Source organism: Suncus etruscus, chromosome X, assembly GCF_024139225.1.
Source record: "Suncus etruscus isolate mSunEtr1 chromosome X, mSunEtr1.pri.cur, whole genome shotgun sequence".
NCBI lineage: Eukaryota > Metazoa > Chordata > Mammalia > Eulipotyphla > Soricidae > Suncus > Suncus etruscus.
The window spans coordinates 97,866,812-97,874,747 of NC_064868.1; the positions used below are offsets into that span (position 1 = coordinate 97,866,812).

Sequence of the window (7,936 nt, forward strand, 5' to 3'; positions counted from 1 at the left end):
ATGTTTGTTGTTGTGAAATGCATCAACCAAATCAGATCCAGGGGCTTAAAATAAAGGAGGTTCCGTGCTTTTTTAGAGGAAATGGAATCAGAATATGGAGATGTGCTCTATTTCACTGAGGTACGTTGGCTCAGCAGGGGAAATGTCCTGAAAAGATTTTTTGAGTTGAGAGAAGATGTGAAAGCCTTCATAGAGAAGGATGGGAATGCTGTTTCTGAGTTGAGTGATCACAAATGGCTCATGGACTTAGCTTTTCTTGTTGACATCACACATAAGCTAAACAAGATGTTACAAGGCTCGAGCAGCTTATCAGTGCTGCCTATGACAACGTGAGAGCATTCTCCACAAAACTTGTGTTATGGAAATCCCAGCTCTCTCAGACAAACCTTTGCCATTTCCCAGCATGCAAGGAACTTGTGGATGCAGGCATACCATTCAGTGGTGAGAAATATGTTGATGCTATTTTTAAGCTAGAGAAAGAATTTGATCACAGATTTGAAAACTTCAAAAAGCACAGAGCCACTTTCCAAAGTTTTGTGGACCCCTTTTCCTTTGATGTGCAAGATGCCCCTCCTGGGCTTCAAATGGAGCTCATTGACCTGCAATGCAACTCTGATCTCAAAGTCAAGTTCAGGGAGATTAGTGGAAAAGCAGACATGCATGGGCAAGTTTTGAGAGAATTGCCCCCCAGGTTCCCTGAGCTTTCCCGAATGTTCAAGCGCACCATGTGCCTTTTTAGGAGCACATATTTGTGTGAAAAGTTATTCTCCACATTGAACTTCAATAAGTCAAAGTACAGGTCTAGACTTAATGATAATCATCTTCAAGCCATACTGAGGGTCTCAACTGCTTCCTCTCTAAAGCCAAATGTGGTTCAGATTTGTGAGAAGAAGCGCTGTCAAGTCTCTGGCAGCAAGGAATAGGCAAAAGATGCCATGTTCAGAAGAACTGTTCATGATCTTCACTCAATTTTCTATTCATGTTCAGAAGAAATAATTAAAACTGTTAATAATGACGTTTGAGGACTTTTTTTTTTTTGAAATCCCTTATGCGGCCCTGCCTCACCCCGAATTAGACTCCTGTGGTCCCCAGGTAAATTGAGTTTGAGACTTCTGGGTTACAAGCCTGATTGATCTATCAAGGGATCTTGAGGTCTCCCACTATTATTGTGTTGCTATTGATGTCTTTTTTCAGATTTGTCAACAATTGTATTAAATATTTTACTGGTCCCTCACTGGGTGCACATATGTTTAGGACTGTGATCTCTTTCTGTTGTACACATCATTTAATTATTAATAAATGTCCATCTCTGTACCATATAATTTTTCAGAAATGTAAATCTTTGGAACCTCCTCTATTTATTTTTTATTTTTGGGCCACACCCTGATGCACTCGGGTTACTCCTAATCTGTGCTCAAAAATTGCTGCTGACAGGCTTTGAAGACCATATGTGTTGCCTGAGATTGAACTCAGTACTGTCCTGAGTTGGACACGTGCAAGGCAAACACCATACCCTACAACTGTGCTATCACTCCACCCCCAATAACTTTTTAAGTCTAAAGTTTGTGTCATTTCTAAAGCCATCTTCACCGAGGAAATAACACTCTCCAAACAAGTGGAAGCAGAGATAAACAGATGGGATTATATTAAGCTGAGAACCTTCTGCACCCCAAAGGAAATAGGTCTAAGATACAAAAGCCACCACAGAATGGGAAAAACTGTTCACCCAATACTCATCAGATAAGGGGCTAATATTGAAAATATGCAAGATACTGACAGAACTTAACAAGAAAAAACATCTAACCCCATCAAAAAATTGGGAGAAAAATGAACAGACACTTCCTCAAAGAAGAAAAACAGATAGCCAAAGGCCACATGAAAAAATGCTTCACATCACTAATCATCAGCGAGATGCAAATCAAAACAATTATTAGGTACCATCTCATGCCACAGAGACTGCCACACATTGCAAATAACAAGAACAATCAGTGCTGGAGGGGATGTGGAGGGAACAGAACTCTTATTCACTGCTGTTGGTAACACCATCTAGTCCAGCCTTTATAAAAAAACAATATGAAGATTATTCAAAAAAACTGGAAATTGACCTCTCATATGATCCAGCTATACCACTTCTAGGGATATATCCTAGGAACACAAAAACACAATATAAGAATGCCCTCTGCTTGCCTATGTTCATTACAGTTCTATTTACAATAGCCAGAATCTGGAAACAACCCAATGCCCAATAACAGATGATTGTCTAAAGAAATTGTGGTACATATGCACAATGTATTATTATGTAGCTGTCAAGAGAGATGAAGTCATGAAAATTTCCTATACATGGATGTACATGGAATCTATTATGCTGAGTGAAATAAGTCAAAGGGAGATAGACACAGAATAGTCTCACTCATCTATGGTTTGAAGAAAAATTAAAGACATTATTATAATAATGCTCAGAGACAATGAAAATGGGGCCAACAAGGACAGAGTCACAATATGAAGCTCTCCACTGAAATTGGTGAGTACAGTTACGAAAAGAACTACACTAACAACTAGCATGACAATGTTAATGAGCAAGAGAAGTAGAATGCCTCTCTTGATTACAGGCAGGACTGGGGGAGCTGGGAGGAGAGCATTGGTGGTGAGAATATTGCACTGGTGAAGGAGAATTTCTCTTTATAACTGAAACACAACTACAATCATGCTTGTAATCATGGTGTTTAAATAAGGATTTTATATAAAAAATAGCAAAAATAAAAAATAGGGGCTGAAGCGATGGCACAGTGTTAGGGCATTTGCCTTGCACATGGCCGACCCAGGATAGACCGTGGTTAGATCCCCATGCATTCCATATGTTCCCCCAAGTCAGGAGCGATTTCTGAGCACATAGCCAGGAGTAACCCTTGAGGGTCACTGAGTGTGGCCCAAAATCAAATAAATAAATAAATAAATAAATATTTGTGTCATCTGATACTTATAGGGCCACTCCAGCTTCTTTGGGGGGGGGCACACATGGCAATGCTCAGAAGTTTCTCCTGGCTCTGAGCTCAGAAATCGCTCCTGGCAGGCTGAGTTGACAATATGGTATAATTAGGAGAGAACCCAGGTTCGTCCCAGATCATCAGCATGGAAGGCAAACACCCTACTACTGTGCTATCACTCTGGCCCTCACTCCAGCTTTTTTTAAAAATAATTTTCATTGTGACCAAAGTGAATTACGAATCTTTCAAAGTAATATTTAAGGTTTATAGTGAAATGAATCAGGGAGGGTCATTCCCATCACCAGTGTTGTCCTCCTTCCACACCTGTTTCCAGCATGCATCATATATCTCCCTCCTTTGCCCCCAGGACTGCTAGTGTAACTGCTCCCCTCTGTGTATAGCTTGTTGTAGATTGGGTATTGATTCTGTTAACTTTGAGTCTGGTGTTTGAGTCTGATTATTTTTTATTTCCACTCAATGTTCATATGACTGTTTTTATCCTGGTCCCTCCAATTTTCCCCTTAATTAATGAGGCAGAACAAGATAATTCAGGCTTCCCAAACTGGGAGGATTCCATCTAAAAGTTATACATGTCAATTAAAAAGAAGAAAAGGAAAAAAGAAGAAAAATACCCAACAACTACAAAAACAACCCACTTCTAAAAACAACCACCATCATATAATAACCATGAGAGCGAAAGAAAATAAAAATAAAAATATAAAAAGAGAGAAAAAGAGAAAAGAGAAGAAAAATAAACAAGAAGAAAGAAAAAACAAAGGAAGGAGGGTTGGTGTGGCAAGGTTTTTGCTTTCTTTCTTTCTTTCTTTCTCTTTCTTTTCTTTTTCTTTCTTTCTTTCTTTTTCTTTCTTTCTTTCTTTCTTTTTCTTTCTTTCTTTTTCTTTCTTTCTTTCTTTCTTTCTTTCTTTCTTTCTTTCTTTCTTTTTTCTTTCTTTCTTTTTTTTTTTTTTTTTTTTTTTCTTTCTTTCTTTTTCTTTTTTTCTTTCTTTCTTCTCTTCTTTCTTTCTTTCTTTCTTTCTTTCTTCCTTTCTTTCTTTCTTTTTCTTTCTTTCTTTCTTTCTTTCTTTCTTTTTCTTTCTTCTTTCTTTCTTTCTTTCTTTCTTTCTTTCTTTCTTTCTTCTTTCTTTCTTTCTTTCTTTCTTTCTTTCTTTCTTTCTTTCTTATTTTGCATATTCACAGTAAGTATTGGGGGAATTAGAAAGGGAATTCCCTTGGCCTAAGAGTTACAGGGTTTCTCTCCCCGTTGAAACATACTGCCATGGGAACAATTATAGGCTCCATACAAGCTCATTTTCACATCCCAAGGTCTTTTTATGGTGCCAGGAAACTTTCTGCTCAGTTGTAGATGATAATAGCATGCCTCTGTAGCTAGTCCTTCAATCTTTAATTTTGAGTATACATTTTTTTCTGACTATTCAGATTTGTTTGCTGTAGATAGCAGAATCTTGAATTCAGCTTTTTTGATCCATTTTGTCACTCTGTGTCTCTTAGTTGGTCCATTTAGTCCATTGACATTGAGAGAGACAATTGTCATGGGATTTAGTGTCAACTTTATATTGAAACTTGGTGTGTCTGTTGGCCAGTCTTGTCTTAAAGTAAAGTTTTTCCTTTAGGGCTGCTTTTGAGTCTGTAAAGTTTCTGAGCTGTTATTTATCCATGAAGTTATATATGCTGCCTTCAAACCTGAATGTGAGTCTGGCTATGTGAAGTACTCTAGGTGAAGCATTTATTTCATTGAATTTTGTCACTATATCTCACCATTGGCTTTGGGCCTTGAGTATTTCTTGTTCTAGATCTGCTGTAAATCATAAGGATGCTCCTTCGAATGTAATTTCCCTTTATGATCTTGCTTCTTTCAGTATTATATCCCTAACTGTGGGATTCATCATGTGACTAGGATGTCTCTTGGGGTACTTTTCTTTGGATCTCTTTTAAATGGTACTCTTTGGGCATGCAGGATTTGGTTGCATGCACTCTTTAGCTCTTGAGGTTTCTCTACAATGATGTCTTTGACTATTGATTCTTCCTGGGGATTTTCTTCCTGGGTTTCTGGGACTCCAATGATTCTTATGTTGTTTCTGTTGAGTTTATCAAAGACTTCTATTTTTGTTTGTTCACATCTTGAGGATATTTTTCATAGTCTAATCATTTGTTTTAAAGCTCTTTTCCAATCTCTTTTGTTGTATGAATTTGTTATGCATCTCATCTTCCAGCTCATAGAGTCTGTCCTCAGCTGCTTTTACTTTGTTGGCGATGCTTTTCAGTGAGGTTTCCATTTTGCCTACCAAGTTTTTCAGTCTTGTTATTTAAGTTTGAAGTTTTCTTATTTATATCTTCATATCCTCTTGATTCTTGTGTGTGGTTCATTCAGTTTGTTCCAAGCTTTCTTTGAGTTCTATGAGGATCCTTCATATTGCTTCCCTAAACTTCTTATTTGAGAGGCTAAATAGGTGGTCGGCACTTTTCAGGTCACCAGAGCTGCCACCTTCATTCTCTACACATAGCGTAGGCTTGCATTGTATCACCATTGTCATTCTTGTCATGTGGTGTTTTTTACATGTTGTCCTGGGGTTCATTGACTATATGTGTGCTGCCACAAAGTGGCTGGCCTCCTTTGGCTCCACTCTTCATGGGTGAAGTCATCTCACCTCTGTTAATGTGCTCTTGTGAACTCTTATGGCTGGGTGTTTCCTGGCAGCAGCAGCAATGGTGGGTCAAGATGGCACCTGTGTCGAAATGCCAGTGTTTGTATCCTGAGGAATATCAAGCTAGACTTTTTCCAAGTGGTTCAATTTATACCTTGCCAAATATGTATCACAGTAACATATAAGAATAATCAAGGCTAATAGAAGTTCCATAGTAGTCTAAAGAATATTGTAATTATTTATATAACTTTATTATTTTATAATTGTATTTTATTTTTTTAGTTCTATTTAAAATATTTATTTAAGCACTATAATTTCAGGGCTGTAATGATAGCACAAAGGTAGGGTGTTTGCCTTGCATGCGGCCAACCTGGACTGAACCTGGGTTAGAACCCCGGGATCCCATATGGTCCCCTAGCTTTGTGCAGTGGCAGTATCGTAGCCAATGAGGTTTATCCGAGGCAAGATTATTGCTAATTGAAAACCATATGGTCCCTTGAGCCTGCCAGGAGTGGTTTCTGAGTGCAGAGCCAGAAATAACCCCTGAGCACTTCTGGTTGTGGCTCCCAAACAAATAAACAAACAAAAATTAACAAAAGCACCATAATTACTAATATGTTTATAGTTGGGTTTCAGTCACTTAAAAACTTGCACTTCCCTTCATCAGTGCAACTTTCCCTCCATCAAACCCCCTACCTTTCACCTCCCTCAACCCCTTGCCTGACTTCTACACAAGCATTATATTTCTCTCACTCACTATCATTATGATGATAGTTGTTGGTGTAGTTATTTCTTCAACTGCACTTACCAATCTTTGTGGTAAGCTTCATATCATAGACTGGTCCTTCCAGCCTTCATTTATATTGTCTCTGGGTGTTATTACAAAAGGCATCTTCAAGGAGGAAGCACCACTTCAAAACAAGCGTAAGCAGAGTTATACAAATGGGACTACATTAAATTGAGAAGTTTCTGCACATCGAAGAAACAGTGACTACGCTACAAAGGCCACCCACGGAGTAGGAGAAACTATTAACCTAATACCCCCATCAGATAAGGGGCTAATATCTAAGATATACATGATACTGACAGAACTTCAAAAAACAAAACATCTAACCTCATCAAGAGTATCTAGAGTTGGAGGAAGAATAGATTGTAATTCTGCATATACCTCTGTACATAAAACAGTTTTTGTGTATATGCACAGAGCTCCTTATTACACTAAAAAACTAGGGTCTCTGTAAACTCAAGGTCACAAGCCTTTGCAAAACTCATGGACACTTTCCTCTTATCCTTTTTGCTTCTTACCCTCTCCTTAAAGTGTTGCCACTTTAGAGACAAGCAACTATGATTTAAGTTGCCAAAGGAAGGGTATACACTAAGGATCTTAATTGCTATCAGTGTCCAGGAAGTCTCAATATTAAAAGACTGAGGAAATGGACTGAAATAATCAAGTGTTGTTATCTCAAGCATTTGCCTTTATTCTGCTTTTCTGTTTTGTTATGTTTTTCTTTTGACCACACCCAATGGTGCTCAGGTTACTCCTGTTTCTGTGCCCTCTACCTGCATGTTTGGTATATATATGTATTTATGTATTGTATATACATACATATATTTATGTATTTATGTATATATTATGTATTGTATATACATACATATATGTGTATATGCTCACTTTTCAATCTCTTGGTCAATCTGATTTAGATGGACTCACTATCACTTCAGGATCTACCCTCAGCCAGGGAGAAGACTTGAGATTATTGTCCTTATTGCACTGGTATTAGTTACCCCATGGAATGAGAAGATGCCTGAATATTTCATGAAAAGTTGTTGCATTTCCAATTATTGTGTCATATATTCCTATGCAAAGTAGCAGAACAAAGCTTTGGAATCTTTATCTGCTCTGATTCATTCCTGTATCAGAGTTGGGGAAATTCCTCATGAGAAGGAGTATAATATAACGGAATTTTATAATTCCCCTCAAGTCAAACTTTACAGTTTAGGGATATGGTTCTTCCCTCACTATAGAAACCTACTATAGTCTGTTGTTCCAGACATTCTGACGCAAGTTCTTGACGAGAAAATTAACAAGGCAAAATTTCTGATGCCCAGTAAATTTCCAGTAAGTTTCCTTCCTTTCTTTTTGCTTGTTTGTTTGTTTGTTTGTTTTGGCCACACCTGGTGGTATTCTGTGGTTATTCCTGGCTCTGTGCTCACAAATCTTTCCTGGAAGGCTCAGGAGGAGCTTAGGGATACCAGGGATCAAACCCAGAATGGACTCATGCAAAGCAA

At 38.0% G+C, this 7,936-nt stretch overlaps 1 pseudogene; it reads left to right on the plus strand.

Moving 5' to 3' along the window:
* Positions 1-6,063: 6,063 nt before the first annotated feature.
* LOC126000078 (uncharacterized) lies at positions 6,064-6,220 on the plus strand (annotated as a pseudogene).
* The last annotated feature ends 1,716 nt before the right edge of the window (positions 6,221-7,936 follow it).